Source organism: Elephas maximus, chromosome 8, assembly GCF_024166365.1.
Source record: "Elephas maximus indicus isolate mEleMax1 chromosome 8, mEleMax1 primary haplotype, whole genome shotgun sequence".
NCBI classification, from domain to species: domain Eukaryota; kingdom Metazoa; phylum Chordata; class Mammalia; order Proboscidea; family Elephantidae; genus Elephas; species Elephas maximus.
The window spans coordinates 128,745,792-128,766,550 of record NC_064826.1 but is presented as its reverse complement, the minus strand read 5'-3'; the positions used below and the strand labels follow the sequence as shown (position 1 = coordinate 128,766,550).

Here is a 20,759-nt window from a genome sequence, read left to right as displayed (position 1 = left end):
GCAAAGGACCTCTTCAAGGTGTTGAAGAGCAAAGATGTCACCCTGAAGACTAAGGTGCGCCTGACCCAAGCCATGGTATTTTCAATCGCATCATATGCATGTGAAAGAAAGCTGGACAATGAATAAGGAAGACCGAAGAAGGGTTGATGCCTTTGAATTGTGGCGTTGGCGAAGAATATTGAATATACCATGGACTGCCAAAAGAACGAACAAATCTGTCTTGGAAGAAGTACAACCAGAATGCTCCTTAGAAGCAAGGATGGTGAGACTGCATCTTACATAGTTTGCACATGTTGTCAGGGTGGATCAGTCTCTGGAGAAGGACATCATGCTTGGCAAAGTACAGGGTCATCGGAAAAGAGGAAGACCCTCAACTAGGTGGATTGACACAGTGGCTGGAACAATGAGCTCAAGCATAACAACGATTGTAAGGATGGCTCAGGACCAGGCAGTGTTTCATTCTGTTATGGATAGGGTCGCTATGAGTCGGAACTGACTCAACGGCACCTAACAACAACAACAACAATTAAATGAACCCAAGACTTCTACATACAAACTTCTACTCAAAAAAAAAAAAAGTCCTCCATCCTACCTTTACATAATTGAATTTTCCTGATTATATGTGATTTTTAAAAAAGTATCCAGGCCTTTATCCCAGACACTGATACACAGGTTGGGAAGGACAGCACAAGGGTGAACCTACTGCACACTGCTCGAGGCTTCTGTCCAACCTGTTATTAGTTAGCACTTCTGAGGCATGGTGGATGGCTGCTCCAACTATACATCCAGCAGACTGTATCATATTCTTCTACCTTGCCCAGGAGGACATCAGATGCTCTGTTAAACATCAAGAAACAGTGTAGCTATGTCATGCTTCTAGTTTGCTATTCTAATGATGCTACCACAGAAGAAACTTGTATTAATTTGTCTTGTCTTGCTATTCCAACCCATGAAGGAACTTTGCATTAAATCTTCTTAGTTTCATAACACTTCTTATTTATACAAGCTTGTTTTCATCTCTCTGAAATAAGAACATTTGTCTACCTCCAGTATATTGTCAGCTCTCTCATTTTCCAAGGTTTTGCAAACATTACTTCATAATTATTCTCAATGGTGTTTTCAACTTGTTCATTCTTAAATAATCACTCATCCATATATTTTTAAAATATTTGTATTTAAGACATAACTCAATTTATAAGTCTACTATTCAATTGAATTCAATTACACATAATTCAGTGGAATCCCAGCAGCCACACTGACTAAGAGCTCAGGTGCTATCCAAAAGTTCAGCAGCTCGAATCCACCAGCTGCTCTTTGGAAACCCTATGGGAGAATTCTACTCTGTCCTACAGAGGTCACTATGTGTTGGAATAGACTCGATAGCAGTGGGATTTTTTATACATAATTCAATTATACACTTGTTTGAAGTGCTCAGAATATTACATCAAAAATGCGAATTGAGGACTTTTCTATCCTGCCCCCATTCCACCCAAATCACTGAATGATAGAAATAATACAAAAAAAAAGAATAAATTGATAATGAAAAAAAATCCTTTGTCATTGAGTCGATTCTGACTCATAGCAACCCTATAAGACAGAGCAGAACTGCCCCATAGGGTTTCTGAGAAGTAGCTGGTGGATTCAAATTGCTGACCTTTTGGTTAGCAGCTGAATGCTTAAGTACTGCTCTATCAGAGGTCCAAAAAAGGAACCCTTGGTGATGCAGTTGGTTAAGAGCTTGGCTGCTAACCAAAAGGTTGGCAGTTCAAATCCACCAGCTGCTCCTTGAAAACCCTGTGGGGTAGTCCTATTTTGCCCTATACAATACTGCTTTGAGTTGGAATCTACTTGATAGCAAAGTTTTTTTTCTTTTTTTAATTGATAATAGTGCTCACAAATAAGCAGGGGTGCCAATTATTGGACAGAGAATCCTGAACTTACAATGCATATGGAGTTGGTTTATTGGAGAAAGGAATGTGTTGGAAACCATAATTTGCATTTAGGAGAGTACTGCAGTAAAAAGAAAGGCAGGCTCTGTGGTATTTAATTTCATGATTGACAAACGTACATCACAGGAAAAGGCTCTCAGGGCTTGGTGTCTAAAATTTAACGTGCAAACAAATCACATGGGTACCCTTTTAAAGTGCAGAGTCTGGTTGAAAGGTCTGGGGTGGGGGAGACCAAAAGTCTGCATTTCTTGCCAGGCTACTGCTGCTGGTCCTTGAATCTTGCTTTGAGTAGCAAGGGTCTCGATCAGAGGCTCTCTGGGTGTGTAGTCCTACAATATGTGATTTTACAAGCCCTCCAGAGAATTCCAACCTAGGGGACTTATCTTCCAGCATTACATTGGGCAATTTTCTGTTGCAATCCATAGGGTTTTCACTGGCTCATTTACAGAAGTAGATAGCCACCAGTTCTTTCTTTCTGGTCTTTCTTCATCTGGAAGCTTTGCTGAGATCTGTCCACCATGAAGATCCAGGCAGGACAAGGCAGCTTGTCATTCTGTTGTACACCATGGATCAGAGCCAACTTGATGGCAACTAACTAGCAACAACGACAACCAGGGGATTTTGATACAAGCTAAAGACCTACTGGTAATTAGATGAAGAAGTGCCTTAAGTTTGGCTGGCCTGTTGCTCTTCATTAACTACCCTATTCATTCCCTTCCCCGTTCCAGCTATAGGGCCCATCAGTATTGCCTCCCAAGCTTAACACCCTCCTGAACTCTGCTTTCAAAAGAAATTAGCCAATGCTCCTGAGGAGGGCTTATAATATTGATTTGTTATCTGAGGTAGAACAAAGCAAACTTGGAGGCAACCTGCATCCCTAACATCCATATGAAAGGCAGACAAAAGAAAAGGCAGCTCTACCCAGGAAGAAAAATATTTTCAAATGACCCTCTCACGTTGACCCATTTCTTACTTTGGCATTTGCATCATGGAGTCCCAATTTTACTTGTCAATTTCACACTCACTTTTCCTAGAGATGGACCTCCAGGTGACATCATCTACCTACTTATATGGAGGCTGTGTCCAATTTCATTCCTAATATTTTTTACAGACCAGCCTAGGGCAACCATAGAGGCCCAAGACCCACCATATATTAAAATACCAAAATGTTATTAATCAAAGTAAAAACTATCAAATGAAATACTCTTTTCTCCTACCCTGATAAATGATATGGAAGTCCAGGTTCATATGTAGAATTTTGGACTCCCTGGAGGTCTACCTCTGAACACTTAGCCACAGGGACAACTGGTACCTGACTCCTATGCCCTCTACCCCATACCCTGGACAGTCTACTCCCTTTATATCTCTTTTTTCTTAATCTAAGCAACTGATCTCTACTCTTTGCATTTTGGCACAGTTCAGGGATTTGTGACAATAGTAAGCCAGTCCAGTTGCCCTCTAGTCGACACCCCATGTGTGTCAGAGTAGAACAGTATTCCATAGGGTTTTCAATGGCTAATTTTTGGGGAACTAGATCACCAGGCCTTTCTTCTTAGGTGCCTCTGGGTGGACTCAAACCTCCAATCTTTCAGTGAACAGACCAGTGTGTTAACCATTTGCACCACCAAGGCTAATTTAAGTAGCAGTGTTAAATGCTGCCCCTGATGGGTGCCACCTGGAAGCTAGGAGAACAGAAGTTGAGCATCCTTAAAAGGGCATACTAAAATCTTCAAGGGAACATAAAAAATTTGAAAAAAAACCCAAGATGATTGCCTAGTTAGCGTTCTGGAATATGAAGACACTGTATACATTATTTCCATGTCCTTCTTGATTATGTCTTCTGAATGCAGCAATTTTTAAAAAAATTTTTATTGTGCTTTAAGTGAAAGTTTACAAATCAAGTCAGTCCCTCATACAAAAACTTATATACACTTTGCTTATACTCCTAATTGCTCTCCCCCTAATGAGACAGCCTGCTCCTTCCCTCCACTCTCTCTGCTCATGTCCATTCTGTCAGCTTCTGACCCCTTCTGCCCTCCCATCTCTCCTCCAGATAGGAGATGCAAACATAGTCTCAAGTGTCTACTTGATCCAAGAAGCTCATTCTTCATCAGCATCTTTTTCTATCCCATTGTCCAGTCAAATCCCTGTCTGAAGAGTTGGCTTTGGGAATGGTTCCTGTCTTGGGCTAACAGAAGGTCCGGAGGCCATGACCACTGGGGTCCTTCTAGTCTCAGTCAGACCATTAAGTCTGGTCTTTTTATGAGAATTTGGGGTCTGCATCCCACTGTTCTCCTGCTCCCTCAGGGGTTCTCTGTTTTGTTCCCTGTCAGCGCAGTCATCAGTTGTAGCCAGGCACCACCTAGTTCTTCTGGTCTCAGGGTGATGTAGTCTCTGGTTTATGTGGCCCTTTCTGCCTCTTGGGCTCATAATTACCTTGTGTCCTTGATGTTCTTCATTCTCCTTTGTTCCAGGTGGGTTGAGACCAATTGATGCATCTTAGATGGCTGCTTGCTAGAGTTTAAGACCCAAGACACCACTCTCCAAAGTGGGGTGCCGAATGTTTTCTTAATAGGTTTATTATGCCAATTGACTTAGATGTCCCCTGAAACCGTGGTCCCCAAACCTCTGCCCCTGCTACACTGGCCTTTGAAGCATTTAGTTTATTCAGGAAACTTCTTTGCTTTTAGTTTAGTCCAGTTGTGCTGACCTCGCCTGTATTGTATGTTATCTTTCCCTTTTCCTAAAGTAGTTCTTATCTAATATCTAATTAGTGAATATCCCTCTCCCTCCCTCCCTACCTACTCCCTCTTGTAACCATGAAAGAATATTTTCTTCTCTGTTTAAACTATTTCTTGAGTTCTTATAATAGTGGTCTTATACACTATTTGTCCTTTTGCAACTGACTAATTTCACTAGGCATAATGCCTTCCAGATTTCTCCATGTTATGAAATGTTTCACAGATTCATCACTGTTCTTTACTGAGGCATAGTATTCCATTGTGTGAGTATACCATAATTTATTTATCCATTCATCCATTGATGGGCACCTTGGTTGCTTCCAACTTTTTGTTATTGTAAACAGTGCTGCAATGAACATGGGTGTGCATATATCTGTTTGTGTAAACACTCTTATTTCTCTAGGATATATTCCAAGGAGTAGGATTCATGGATTGTATGGTAGTTCTCAACATAAAGAAGACAAAAATCCTCACAACTGGACCGATGAGCAATATCATGATAAACAGAGAAAAGATTAATGTTGTCAAGGATTCCATTTTACTTGGATCCACAATCAACAGCCATGAAAGCAGCAGTCAAGAAATCAAAAGATGCATTGCATTGGGCAAATCTGCTGCAAAGGACCTCTTCAAAGTGTTGAAGAGCAAAGATGTCACCCTGAAGACTAAGGTGCGCCTGACCCAAGCCATGGTAGTTTCAATCATATTATATGCATGTGAAAGCTGGACAATGAATAAGGAAGACTGAAGAAGAGTTGACGCCTTTGAATTGTGGTGTTGGCGAAGAATATTGAATATACCATGGACTGCCAAAAAAATGAACAAATCTGTCTTAGAAGAAGTACAACCAGAATGCTCCTCAGAAGCAAGGATGGCGAGACTGCATTTTACATACTTTGGACATATTGTCAGGAGGGATCAGTCCCCGGAGAAGGACATCATGCTTGGCAAAGTACAGGGTCAGCGGAAAAAAGGAAGAGCCTCAAGGAGGTAGATTGACACAGTGGCTGGAACAATGAGCTCAAGCATAACAACGATTGTAAAGATGGCACAGGACTGGGCAGTGTTTCGTTCTGTTGTCCACAGGGTCGCTATGAGTCGGAACCGACTCGATGGCACCTAACAACAACAACAACAACATGGTAGATCTATTTCTAGCTTTTTTAAGGAAGCACCAAATCGATTTCCAAAGTGGTTATAGCATTTTATATTCCCACTAGCAGTGTATATGTGTTCCAGTCTCTCCATAACCTCTCCAACATTTACTATTTTGTGTTTTTTGGATTAATGCCAGCTTTTAAAAAAAAAAAAAAAAATTTTTTTTTTTTTTTGTTGGAATGAGATAGAATCTCATTGTAGTTTTGATTTGCATTTCTCTAACAGCTAATGATCGTGACCATTTCCTCATGTGTCTGTTAGCTACCTGAATGTCTTCTTTATTGAAGTGTCTGTTTATATTTTTTGCCCATTTTTTAATTGGGTTATTTGTCTTTTTGTAGTTGAGTTTTTGCAGTACCATGTAGATTTTAGAGATCAGGTACTGATCAGAAATGTCCTAACCAAAAACTTTTTTCCACTCTGAAGGTAATCTTTTTACTCTTTTGGTGAAGTCTTTGGATGAGCACAGGTGTTTGATTTTTAGGAGCTCACAGTTATCTACTTTTTCTTTTGCATTGTTAGTAATGTTTTGTATACTGTTTATGCCATGTAATAGGGCTCCTAACATTGTCCCTATTTTTTCTTCCATGATCTTTATCGTTTTAGATTTTATGTTTAGGTCTTTGATCCATTGTGAGTTCATTTTTGTGCATAGTGTGAGGTATGAGGCTTGTTTCACTTTTTTGCAGGTAGATATCCAGTTATGCCAAAACCATTTGTTAAAAAGAGTGTCTTTTCCCCATGTAACTGATTTGGGGCCTTGTCAAATATCAACTGCTCATATGTGGTTAGATTTATATCTGGATTCTCAATTCTGTTCCATTGGTCTGTGTATCTGTTGTTGTACCAGCACCAGGCTGTTTTGACTACTGTGGTGGTATAATAGGTTCTTAAATCAGGTAGAGTGAGGCCTCCCACTTTGTTCTTCTTTTTCAGTACTGCTGTACTTATCCAGGGCCTCTTTCACTCCCATATGAAGTTGGTGATTTGTTTCTCCATCTCATTAAAGAATGTCATTGGACTTTGGATCAGAATTGCAATAAATCTATAGATCTAGTTGTGGATTTATTTATTTTATTTAAACTATATGTATGTATATGTATTCTAGTGTGGTTTTTTACTGGAGAACTCATATCTTTCTTCAAATGGATAATTGTTAGCCATGAATCACAAGAGATTTGCCAAGAGCTAACAATGAATAACTTTTTCAAAAACTGCCTTTCTGCTATCCCCCCTATTCTATTTGTCTGGAATTATTTTCATCCCTAGGTTGGAGCATCTCCATCTATCCTACAAGTTTTTAATACACTTTTATATGACTTTTCCCTTTGACTCTCTGGGTTTCATTCTGGGTGAGTTTTCCCAAGTCTATCTCTCAGTTAATTAGTATGTCCTTTAATTGTGTCTAATCAAGAGCTTATCCCAACTATTGTACTTTTTCTTTACCTGATTTTTATTTTCGTATTCCTATACCTTCTAATTGATTATTTTTATAAAACAAGAGTTTAATTGTTGGCTGCTTTTATCTTATATATTTTTTTAATTTTAATTCTTATTGAGTATTTTAATCACATTTGAAAACATTTGTCAAATGGTTTCATAAAGTTAATATTAACTAGAGTGAATTTTCTTGTCTGTCTTTTATAGGATTTAATTTCTTCATTAGTTTTTGAATTTTGAATTCTCTCATTTTGATGGGAGGATTTTTTGTTTTGTTTCCTTCTTTCTCCCTCTTCCTGCCTTCTTCCTCTCCCTGTCTACTTTCCTTGACGTCTGTCTTTCTGTACTGCTGTTGGCAGTTGACTTCAGGCCCTCTTAGCGTGCAATTCAGAGCTAGGGATTAAAATGTGCTGATATCTGGGATAGTTCACCGAGTCCCAGAACCAGCAGGAGTCCTTAATCAATGGAACAGGCTGTCTGTCTCCTCCCTAATCCCTAGGCTTTTAGGTTGATTAGAGTCAGGTTGTCCAATCAGGCAGCCATTAGACACTTGTGGCTTTTTAAATTTAACTTTAAACATGTTGCCAACAAGTCAATTCCAACACATAGCAACCATGTAGGACAGAGTAGAACTGCCCCATATGGTTTCCAAGGCTGTAATCTTTGTGGGAGAAGACTCTCCCATCTTTCTCCACGGAGGGCTGGTGGGTTCGAATCACTGACCTTTTAGTTAGCAGCCGAGTATCTAACCACTGTGCAATCAAGGCTTCTTTAAATTTAACTTACAATCAATTAAATAAAAGTAACAATGCAGTTTCTTAGTCACACTAGCCAAGCGTGGCTAATGCTCCTCTAATGGGCAGCTCTTTTCCATCTGGCAGAACGTTCTGTTGCATTGTTCTGCTCTACAGCTGTGACTGCAGTCCTTTCTCTCTCTCTCTTTTTCCCCAGCCATTTTTAAACTTCTTTTCACTGGAGATGTGGCAAAGGTGAGGGGCGGCTCGGAAGACCACATACCAGCCCTGTCTTCTGTTTTAGTCCTCTTTTCTCCTGAAGGAGCTGAAATCCAAGAGCCAATGCCCAACTCTAGATCCCGGGCCTGTCGAGTCCATGGTTTCAGAGCCACTTATTATTTGGGGTTTCTATTTTGTTTCGGTCTTCAGGGCTGTGTACCTTGTTTTTGAGCTGTGCCATTTCATTGATTTCTCTTTTAATATTTTAACCACCATAACTAATTACTTGGAGCAGAATGATTTCTGTACGAATTAGAAGATTCATGAAGTTCAGCCCTTTTAATCACCCAGTCAGCTTGCTAGCAATAAGGGATGGTTTCCATCGAGAAGGTCCTGTGGAGTGGGATGTGGTCACCAGCAACCTTATCAAGGGCTGCAGTAGGACGCTGCTTGCTCTTCATTTTGGCTTTAGCTATGGTGTAATCTCCAGAATCAAAATATTTTTGCCCTTTCCACGATTCTTTCCTTAAGAAATCTGAACCTCCAGGCTTTTGTCCCAGGCAAGGATACCTTTCTTTTAATATTACTTCTTCAGCTTTCTCTGGGCTTGTATTTTATCTTCCATTTTCTTCTGCTGCTCCGTGGAGGCCGACTCCAGGATTTCTCCTGACGCAGTGTTCCCTCTAACTCCACTTCTCTGGCTCTGCCTGTTGTTATCGTTATTAAAGAACATCTTTCCTATTTTCCCTTTGTTTATTTCATTTTTGTTTTTTGGTTTTCTTTGGGATAGGGGGATGGAAAGGCATTTCAATATCTTTTTGTGATTTGCTTGCTAATATCCTTTGCTTCTTTTTCTGCTTCTTTTATTTCTTATTGATTTTGGAATCAGTGGCACAATGAAAGTAATCATTGGTGGTCTGCTTTTGGAAAGATTCCAACCAAGAAAACCCTGTGGAGCTCGTTCTACTCTGTAACACATGGTTTTGCCAGAAGTCAGGATTTTAACTGCAACTTTTTGTTGTTGTTGTTGTTGTTGAGAAGGAGCTGTGGTGTCACAGTGGTTAAGAGCTCAGGCTTCTAACTGAAATACTGGCAGTTCAAATCCACCAGCTGCTCCTTGGAAACCCTGGGGGGCAGCTCTACTTTGTCCTACAGGGTTGCTATGGCAAGGGGAATGAACGCTTGTTGAGAATAAACACGTTAAAATATATACCAATTCGACTGTTTCTACATGTACCATTCAGTGACATTGATTGCATTCTTTGAGTTGTGCAGACATTCTCACCCTCCTTCTCTGAGTTCTTCCCCTTCATTAACATAAATATACTGCCCCAAAGATTCCTATCTAATCTTTCAAGTTGCTGTTGTTAATTTGATCCCATAGAATTTTTTTTTCTTAGTATATTTTGTTTTTTCATATATAACATTTTAACATCTGATTGTTAAGAAGTCTTTTCTTTTCCCACTGACCCTGAGTATCGCCTCTGTGGAGCTTCTGTTGTTGTCGGTTGCTACTGAGACAATTCCGAAGTAGAACTACTCCATAGGGTTTTAATGTACTTATTTTAACCTAAGCAGATCGCCAGGCCTTGTTTTCCACGGAATCTCATATAGATACTTCTAAAAAGAGCATAAGGATCAAGGCAGACATTTTTTACTACTTTAAGCTAAACTATTGTTTGGTTTTAAGAAGACTTTAGGAGATATTTCTGGTTTAAGGTTTAAAGATTATTTCAGGGCAATAGTTTCAGGGCTCCATCCAAACTTCATGGCTCCAGGAAGTCAGGAGTCCATTAGAATTTTAAATTCTGTTCTGCATATTCTCCATTTTGATCAGAACTCTTCTGTGTGTTCAGATTGTTCAAAAAGTTCGGTAGTGGTAGCCAGGCACTGTCTTGTTCTCCTGGTTTCAAGCCAAAGGAGGGAATTGTTCACGGAGGCAATTAGCCACACATTTCACATCCTCCTCCTATTCCTGACTCTTTTTCTTCCTCTGTTGTTCCAGGTGAATAGAGACCAATTTTTTTTTGCCTTGGAAGGCTGCTTCCAAGCTTTAAAGTCCCAGGTGACTACAAAACAAACTAGGACGTAGAACAGAAACACTAAATGCATTATTAGACCGATTACCTGGGACAGTGCATGCAACCATGATCCTAAACCTCCAAACGGAGAAACCAAATCCCATGAGGTTTTTGGTTGTACATAAGCACCTTCAGAAGCTGCAGTTTTTAAAAATTTTTCTGTCATTGTAATAAATATATCTATCGCACAACTTTTGCCAATTCAATTTTTTACAGGTGTACAATTTATTGACAGCAACTACAACAATCAGCTTTGCAATACTACCCTCAATGCAATTTTTCTATCACCATTAACTCCCCTACTTCCCCTTCCTCCTGTGGCTGGTAACCACTAACAACCTTTGTTCTCTATACATTTGCTTTTCTGGTCTTTTTATGTAAGTGAGGTCATTCAGTATTTGTCCTTTTGTGATTGACTGATTTCACGCAGCATAGTGTCTAAGCTGCATCCATATTGTAGCAGGTGTCAGGACTTCATTTCTCCTACTGGCTGAGTACTACAACCTTGTATGTATGCACTACGTTTTGTTTATTTATTCATCTGTTGATGAGCATTTAGGTTGTTTCCCACCTTTTAGGTATTGTAAATAGTGCAGCAATGAGCGTTGGTGTACAAGTCGCTATTTGAGTCTGTTTTCAAGTCTTTTGGGTAAGTACCTAGGAGTGGAACTGCTGGATATATGGTGGTTCTATTTTTGGTTTTTTAAGGAATTGCCACACTGTTTCCCACAACGACTGTAGCATTTTGCTTTCCCACCAGCAACGGGTAAGAGTTCTCACTTCCCCACGTTCTCGCTAGCATTTGTTATATTCTGATTTTTTTTTTTTTAAATCTCAGCCATCCTACTGGGAGTGAAATAGTATCTCGCTGTGGTTTTGATTTAAACCTCTCTCAAAAAAAAAAAGAAAAAAAATTTTTTTTCTTTTTTTTTTTTTTTCATAGATGTTAACACCGAGCTTCTTTTCATGTGTTTGTTGGCAATTTGAATTTCCTTTTTGGTGAACTGTCTATTCAAGTTGTTTACCCATTTTATGACTGGGTTTTTTGTCTTTTTGTTGTTAAGCTGTTGAAGTTTTATACATATTTTGGTTATTAAATTCTTGTTGGATATATGGTTTCCAAAGATATTCTCCCAATAGGTAGCTTTTCACTTTTTTGTTAAAGCCTTTTGATGAACAAAAGGTTTTAATTTTTTTGAGATCCCATTTATTTTGTCTTTTCTTGTTAGTGTTCTGTTATTAAATTAGAAAATCCATTGTTAAAAGTTAGGCCTGAAAGTATTGCCCCTGCTTTTTCTTCTAAGAATTTTGTGATTTTAGTTTGCACATTTAGGTCTTTAATTCATTTTGAATTTGTTTTTGTGTATGATGTGAGACATGGGTTCTGTTTTTCTGCATGTGGAAATCCAATTTTCCCAGCACCATTTATTAAAGAGGCCCTTTTTCCCCCATCTAATGGACTTAACACCCCATCAAAAATCAATTGTCCATAGATGTGTGAGTTTATTTCTTGACTATCAATTTTATTCCATTGGTCTATGTGTCTATCGTTATACCAGTACCATGCTGTTTTGATTACTGTACCTCTACTTTATGTTTTAAAATCAGGACGTGTGAGCCCTCGTACTTTGTTCTTCTCTTTCAACATTGCTTTAGCTATTCAGGGCCTGTTTCCATTCCACATAAAGTTGAGGATAGGTTTTTCTATTTTTGTAAAGAAGGCTGTTGGAATTTTGATTGGAATTGTATTAAATCTATACATTACTTTGGGTATTGTTGACATCTTAAAAATGTCAAGTTTTCCAGTCAATGAATATGGAATATCTTTCCATTTATTGAAGTCCTCTTTAATCTATTTCAGCAGTGATTTTCATTTTCTAAGTCCTTCATGTCCTTGGTTAGATTTGTTCCTAAGTATTTTATTCTCTTACATGGTATTATAAATGGAATTGTTTCCCTAATTTCCCTTTCAGATTTCTCATCGCTGGTGTATAGAAATCCAACTGATTTTTATTTGTTGACCTTGTACCCTGAGAGTTTGTTAAATTCCCCCATTAGCTCTAGAAGTTTTCTTGTCTACTCTGGGATTTCCTATATATAGGATCATATCATCTGTGAATAGAAGTAAGTTTACTTCTTCTTTTCAAATCTGGATACCTTTTATTTCTTTCTCTTGTCTTATTGTCCTAATAAAATATTGAATAGAAGTGGTGAGAGTGGGAAACCTTGTCTTGTTGCTGGTTTCAAGGGGAAGCTCTCAGTCTTCCTCCATTAAGTATGTTGTTGGCTGTTGGTTTTGCATAGATGCCCTGAGTCATATTAGATAATTTCCCTTCTATTCCAAACTTTGTTAGGGTTTTCTTCAAGAAACGGTGTTGGATTTTATCAGATGCTTTTTCTGCATCCACAGAAATGATCATGTGGTTCTTTTCCTCTGTTCCATTGATGAACATTATGTCAACCGATTTTCTAATGTTGAACTATCCCTGCATTCCTGGAATAAATTCCACCTGGTCATGGTGTATGACTCTTTTAATAAGCTGTTGGATTCTGTTCACTAGTATTTTGTTGAGGATTTATTCATAAGGGATACTGGCCAGTAGTTTTGTTTTCTTATGGTATCTTTGTCTGGTTTTGATATCAGCATTATGTTTGCTTCATAGAATGAATTAGGGAGTAGTCCTTCCTTCTCTATCATTTGGATGAATTTAAACAATATTGGTGTCAACTCTTCTCTAAATGTTTGGTAAAAATCTCCAGTGAAGCTTTCTGGTCCAGGATTTTCCTTCTTTCTTTTTTTTTTTGGTGGGGGTGTGGGAGGAATTTTTGATCACTGATTCAATCTCTTTATTTTTTATGAGCCTATTGAGACCTTCTATTTCCTCCTGAGTCGGTTTGGGTTGGTTGTGTGTTTCTGAGATTTGTCCATTTCATCTAGGTTATTCAGTTTTTGGCCATATACTTGTTCATAATATTCTGTCACAATTGTCTTTATTTCTGTCAGGCCAGTTGTAAAGTTCCCTCTTTCATTCCTTATTTTGATTATTTGCATCTTTTCTCTTTTTTTCCTTTGTCAATCTAGCTAAAAGCTATCAGCTTTACTGATTTTTTCAAAGACACTTCCTGTTTTATTGATTGTCATTTTTCTGTTATTGATTTTGTTTATTTCTACTCTGATCCTTTTCTTCTAGTAGGTTTAGGTTTAGTTTGCTTTTCTCTTTCTAGTTCCTGGAGTTGTTGATTTAGGCTGCTAATTTGATATCTTCTTTTTTCATTTAGGTATTTATCACTATACATTTTTATAGTGATATATGTCTATATATACACACCTTTGCTATATCCCATAAGTTTTGGTATATTGTGGTTTCATTTTCATTTGACCTTATAAAATTGATTATTTCTCTTATGATTTCTTCCTTGACTCCGTGTAATTTGTTCAATTTCCATACATTTGTGTATTTTCCAGTTTTTTTTTTTTTTAAGAAATTGAATTGATTCATTTTATTCATGATTGTTTTTCCATGTGAGTTTTATTTAATAAATTGTCCCCTGGCCAAGATATCTTCTTGCTATATTTTCTTCTACATTTTGTTCTCACATTTAAGTATGTAATGTGCCTGTAAGTGTGTGTGTGTGTGTGTGTGTGGTGAACTCATAATTCAATTCTTTGTTTTACATGTATGATCAGTGGCCCTATGACCATTTGTGATTTTTTTTTTCTCTCTCCCCTCTGACTTCATTCTACTTGAGTAATATGCTATTGTATATTTATATGTAGGTATTGTTCCATTATTTCTACTCTTTACCATTGATCTGTTTATCGCATAACCAATTTCAAAGTGACTTTATTGCTAGTCTATATTTTGTAGGGAAAGTCCCCCCAACCTTGTATGTGTCAAAAGTTGTATTATTTTTTTATTACTTTTAGCCCTTACTTTTCTATCCAAATTATTTTAGATCAGCCACGTATATACACAGATATACAGGAATTTAAACAGTCATTTAATTTGTAGACTGACTTTATAATCATGATCCTTCCATTTAGGAAAATGATATTCCCCCCTTTTTATCAATTTATATTAATCTTTTTTTTAGATCCTTTTTATAAAAAAAAAAAAAAGCTTTTTAATTTTCTCCAAAATAACCCTATGTTTCATTGGTTAAGTTTATTACCTGGTAGTTTGTAATTTTTACTGCCATTTTAAGTGTGATTTTGTTCTTAAAAAATTTTTTTCTAATATTTGCTTTGAAGTTTTAGAAAAGTAGCTGATTTTTATGCATACTGTCCTCTCAAGCAAAATTGATACCATTCATTATTAATTTTAGGAGTTCGGTTTTTTTTTTTTTAATTAACTTTTATTAAGCTTCGAGCGAACATTTACAATTCCAATCACTCTGTCACATGTAAGTTTACATACATCTTACTCCCTTCTCCCACTTACTCTCCCCCTATTGAGTCAGCCCTTTCAGTCTCTCCTTTCGTGCCAATTTTGCCATCTTCCCTCTCTCTCTATCTTCTCATCCCCCCTCCAGTCAAGAGTTGCCAACACACTCTCCAGTGTCCACCTGATTTAATTAGCTCACTCTTCATCAGCATCTCTCTCCCCCCCACTGACCAGTCCCTTTCATGTCTGATGAGTTGTCTTCGGGGATGGTTCCTGTCCTGGGCCAACAGAAGGTCTGGGGAGCTTTGCCGCCGGGATTCCTCTAGTCGCAGTCAGACCATTAAGTATGGTCTTTTTATGAGAATTTGGGGTCTGTATCCCACTGATCTCCTGCTCACTCAGGAGTTCTCTGCTGTGCTCCCTGACAGGGCAGACATCGATTGTGGCTGGGCACCAACTAGTTCTTCTGGTCTCAGGATGATGTAGGTCTCTGGTTCATGTGGCCCTTTCTGTCTCTTGGGTTCTTAGTTGTCGTGTGACCTTGGTGTTCTTCATTTTCCTTTGATCCAGGTGGGTCGAGAGCAACTGATGCATCTTAGATGGCCGCTTGTTAGCATTTAGGACCCCAGACGCCACATTTCAAAGTGGGATGCAGAATGTTTTCATAATAGAATTATTTTGCCAATTGACTTAGAAGTCCCCTCAAACCATGTTCCCCAGACCCCAGCCCCTGCTCCGCTGACCTTTGAAGCATTCATTTTATCCTGGAAACCTCTTTGCTTTTAGTCCAGTCCAGTTGGGCTGACCTTCCTTGTATTGAGTGTTGTCTTTCCCTTCACCCAAAGCAGTTCTTATCTACTGATTGATCCATAAAAAAACCCTCTCCCTCCCTCCCTCCCTCCCCCCTTCGTAACCTCAAAAGTATGTATTCTTCTCAGTTTTTTCTATTTCTCAAGATCTTATAATAGTGGTCTTATACAATATTTGTCCTTTTGCCTCTGACTCATTTCGCTCAGCATAATGCCTTCCAGATTCCTCCATGTTATGAAATGTTTCAGAGATTCGTCACTGTTCTTTATCGATGCGTAGTATTCCATTGTGTGAATATACCACAATTTATTTACCCATTCATCCGTTGACGGACACCTTGTTTGCTTCCAGCTTTTTGCTATTGTAAACAGAGCTGCAATAAACATGGGTGTGCATATATCTGTTTGTGTGAAGGCTCTTGTATCTCTAGGGTATATTCCGAGGAGTGGGATTTCTGGGTTGTATGGTAGTTCTATTTCTAACTGTTTAAGATAACGCCAGATGGATTTCCAAAGTGTTTGTACCATTTTACATTCCCACCAGCAGTGTATAAGAGTTCCAATCTCTCCGCAGCCTCTCCAACATTTATTATTTTGTGTTTTTTTGGATTAGGGCCAGTCTAGTTGGTGTGAGATGGAATCTCATCGTAGTTTTAATTTGCATTTCTCTAATGGCTAATGATCGGGAGCATTTTCTCATGTATCTCTTGGCTGCCTGAATATCTTCTTTAGTGAAATGTGTGTTCATATCCTTTGCCCACTTCTTGATTGGGTTGTTTGTCTTTTTGTGGTTGAGTTTTGACAGAATCATGTAGATTTTAGAGATCAGGCGCTGGTCTGAGATGTCATAGCTGAATATTCTTTCCTAGTCTGTAGCAGGTCTTTTTACTCTTTTGGTGAAGTCTTTAGATGAGCATAGGTGTTTGATTTTTAGGAGCTCCCAGTTATCGGGTTTCTCTTCATCATTTTTGGTAATGTTTTGTATTCTGTTTATGCCCTGTATTAGGGCTCCTAGGGTTGTCCCTATTTTTTCTTCCATGATCTTTATCGTGTTAGTCTTTATGTTTAGGTCTTTGATCCACTTGGAGTTAGTTTTTGTGCATGGTGTGAGGTATGGGTCCTGTTTCATTCTTTTGCAAATGGATATCCAGGTATGCCAGCACCATTTGTTAAAAAGACTATCTTTTCCCCAATTAACTGACACTGGTCCTTTGTCAAATATCAGCTGCTCATACATGGATGGATTTATATCTGGGTTCTCAATTCTGTTCCATTGGTCTATGTGCCTGTTGTTGTACCAGTACCAGGCTGTTTTGACTACTGTGGCTGTATAATAGCTTCTGAAATCAGGTAGAGTGAGGCCTCCCACTTTCTTCTTCTTTTTCAGTAATGCTTTGCTTATCCGGGGGTTCTTTCCCTTCCATATGAAATTGGTGATTTGTTTCTCTATCCCCTTAAAATATGACATTGGAATTTGGATCGGAAGTGCATTATATGTATAGATGGCTTTCGGTAGAATAGACATTTTTACCATGTTAAGTCTTCCTATCCATGAGCAGGGTATGTTTTTCCACTTAAGTATGTCCTTTTTAATTTCTTGTAGTAGAGCTTTGTAGTTTTCTTTGTATAGGTCTTTTACATCCTTGGTAAGATTTATTCCTAAGTATTTTATCTTCTTGGGGGCTACTGTGAATGGTATTGATTTGGTTATTTCCTCTTCGATGTTCTTTTTGTTGATGTAGAGGAATCCAAGTGATTTTTGTATGTTTATTTTATAACCTGAGACTCTGCCAAACTCTTCTATTAGTTTCAGTAGTTTTCTGGAGGATTTCTTAGGGTTTTCCATGTATACGATCATGTCATCTGCAAATAGTGATAGCTTTACTTCCTCCTTGCCAATCTGGATACCCTTTATTTCTTTGTCTAGCCTAATTGCCCTGGCTAGGACTTCAAGTACGATGTTGAATAAGAGCAGTGATAAAGGGCATCCTTGTCTGGTACCCGTTCTCAAGGGAAATGCTTTCAGGTTCTCTCCATTTAGAGTGATATTGGCTGTTGGCTTTGCATAGATGCCCTTTATTATGTTGAGGAATTTTCCTTCAATTCCTATTTTGGTAAGAGTTTTTATCATAAATGGGTGTTGAACTTTGTCAAATGCTTTTTCTGTATCTATTGATAAGATCATGTGGTTTTTGTCTTTTGTTTTATTTATGTGATGGATTACATTAATGGTTTTTCTGATATTAAACCAGCCTTGAATACCTGGTATAAATCCCACTTGATCAGGGTGAATTATTTTTTTTGATGTGTTGTTGGATTCTATTGGCTAGAATTTTGTTGAGGATTTTTGCATCTATGTTCATGAGGGATATAGGTCTATAATTTTCTTTTTTTGTAATGTCTTTACCTGGTTTTGGTATCAGGGAGATGGTAGCTTCATAGAATGAGTTGGGTAGTATTCCGTCTTTTTCTATGCTTTGAAACACCTTCAGTAGTAGTGGTGTTAAGTCTTCTCTGAAGGTTTGGTAGAACTCTGCAGTGAAGCCGTCCGGGCCAGGACTTTTTTTTCTTGGAAGTTTTTTGATTACCGTTTCAATCTCTTTTTTTGTTATGGGTCTATTTAGTTGTTCTACTTCTGAATGTGTTAGTTTAGGTAGGTAGTATTTTTCCAAGAATTTATCCATTTCTTCTAGGTTTTCAAATTTGTTAGAGTACAATTTTTCGTAGTAATCTGAAATGATTCTTTTAATTTCATTTGGTTCTGTTGTGATGTGGTCCTTCTCGTTTCTTATTCGGGTTATTTGTTTCCTTTCCTGTATTTCTTTAGTCAGTCTAGCCAATGGTTTATCAATTTTGTTAATTTTTTCAAAGAACCAGCTTTTGGCTTTGTTAATTCTTTTAATTGTTTTACTGTTCTCTAATTCATTTAGTTCAGCTCTAATTTTTATTATTTGTTTTCTTCTGGTGCCTGATGGGTTCTTTTGTTGCTCACTTTCTATTTGTTCAAGTTGTAGGGACAGTTCTCTGCTTTTGGCTCTTTCTTCTTTTTGTATGTGTGCATTTATCGATATAAATTGGCCTCTGAGCACTGCTTTTGCTGTGTCCCAGAGGTTTTGATAAGAAGTATTTTCATTCTCGTTGCTTTCTATGAATTTCCTTATCCCCTCCTTGATGTCTTCTATAACCCAGTCTTTTTTCAGGAGGGTATTGTTCATTTTCCAAGTATTTGATTTCTTTTCCCTAGTTTTTCTGTTATTGATCTCCAGTTTCATTGCCTTGTGGTCTGAGAAGATGCTTTGTAATATTTCGATGTTTTGGACTCTGCAAAGATTTGTTTTATGACCTAATATGTGGTCTATTCTAGAGAATGTTCCATGTGCACTAGAAAAAAAAGTATATTTTGCAGCAGTTGGGTGGAGAGTTCTGTATAAGTCAATGAGGTCGAGTTGGTTGATTGTTGTAAGTAGGTCTTCCGTGTCTCTGTTGAGCTTCTTACTGGATGTCCTGTCCTTCTCTGAAAGTGGTGTGTTGAAGTCACCTACTATAAATGTGGAGGTGTCTATCTCACTTTTAAGTTCTGCTAAAATTTGATTTATGTATCTTGCAGCCCTGTCATTGGGTGCATAAATATTTAATATGGCTATGTGTTCCTGATCAATTGTCCCTTTTATCATTACATAGTGTCCTTCTTTATCCTTTGTGGTGAATTTAAGTCTAAAGTCTATTTTGTCAGAAATTAATATTGCTACTCCTCTTCTTTTTTGCTTATTGTTTGCTTGATATATTTTTTCCATCCTTTGAGTTTTAGTTTGTTTGTGTCTCTAAGTCTAAGGTGTGTCTCTTGTAGGCAGCATATAGATGGATCGTGTTTCTTTATCCAGTCCGTGACTCTCTGTCTCTTTATTGGTGCATTTAGTCCATTTACATTCAGCGTAATTATAGATAAATAAGTTTTTAGTGCTGTCATTTTGATGCCTTTTCATGTGTGTTGTTGGCCATTTCATTTTTCCACATGCTTTTTTGTGCTGAGACGTTTTTCTTAGTAGCTTGTGAGATCCTCGTTTTCATAATGTTTAACTTTGTGTTTGTTGAGTCCTTACGTTTTTCTTGGCTTTTTTCTTGAGTTATGGAATTGATATTCCTTTTTGTGGTTACCTTATTATTTACCCCTATTTTTCTAAGTAAAAACCTAACTTGTATCGTTCTATATCACCTTGTGTCACTCTCCATGTGGCAGTTCAATGCCTCCTGTATTTAGTCCCTCTTTTTGAGTATTGTGATCGTTTATGTATTGATTTCCATGATTTCCTGTTGTGTGTATTATTTTGTTTATTTATTTATTTTTTAGAATTAGTCTTAATTTGTTTGTTTTTGTGATTTCCCTATTTGAGTTGATATCAGGACGTTCTGTTTTGTGACCTTGTATTGTGCTGGTATCTGATATTATTGGTCATCTGACCAAACAATCTCCTTTAGCATTTCTTGTATCCTTGGTTTGGTTTTTGCAAATTCTCTAAACTTGTGTTTATCTGTAAATATCTTAATTTCTCCTTCATATTTCAGAGAGAGTTTTGCTAGATATATGATCCTTGGTTGGCAGTTTTTCTCCTTCAGTGCTCTATATATGTCGTCCCATTCCCTTCTTGCCTGCATGGTTTCTGCTGAGTAGTCTGAACTTATTCTTATTGATTCTCCCTTGAAGGAAACCTTTCTTTTCTCCCTGGCTGCTTTTAAAATTTTCTGTTTATCTTTGGTTTTGGCAAGTTTGATGATAATATGTCTTGGTGTTTTTCTTTTTGGATCAATCTTAAATGGGGTTCGATGAGCATCTTGGATAGATATCCTTTCGTCTTTCATGATGTCAGGGAAGTTTTGTGTCAGGAGTTCTTCAACTATTTTCTCTGTGTTTTCTGTCCCCCCTCCCTGTTCTGGGACTCCAATCACTCGCAAGTTATCCTTCTTGATAGAGTCCCACATGATTCTTAGGGTTTCTTCATTTTTTTTAATTCTTTTATCTGATTTTTTTTCAGCTATGTTGGTGTTGATTCCCTGGTCCTCCAGATGTCCCAGTCTGCATTGTAATTGCTCGAGTCTGCTCCTCTGACTTCCTATTGCGTTGTCTAATTCTGTAATTTTATTGTTAATCTTTTGGATTTGTACATGCTGTCTCTCTATGGATTCTTGCAACTGATTAATTTTTCCACTATGTTCTTGAATAATCTTTTGGAGTTCTTCAACAGTTT

The 20,759-nt window shown here is 37.8% G+C and overlaps 1 protein-coding gene and 1 pseudogene across 4 annotated transcripts in view; one reads left to right on the top strand and one right to left on the bottom strand.

The window, feature by feature from the left end:
• The window catches only part of NRG3 (neuregulin 3), a 1,476,607-nt gene that overhangs the window by 1,080,500 nt on the left and 375,348 nt on the right, over positions 1-20,759 (top strand). The gene's annotated exons all lie outside the window — the stretch shown is intronic.
• On the bottom strand, positions 8,585-8,899 carry LOC126081647 (cAMP-regulated phosphoprotein 19-like; annotated as a pseudogene).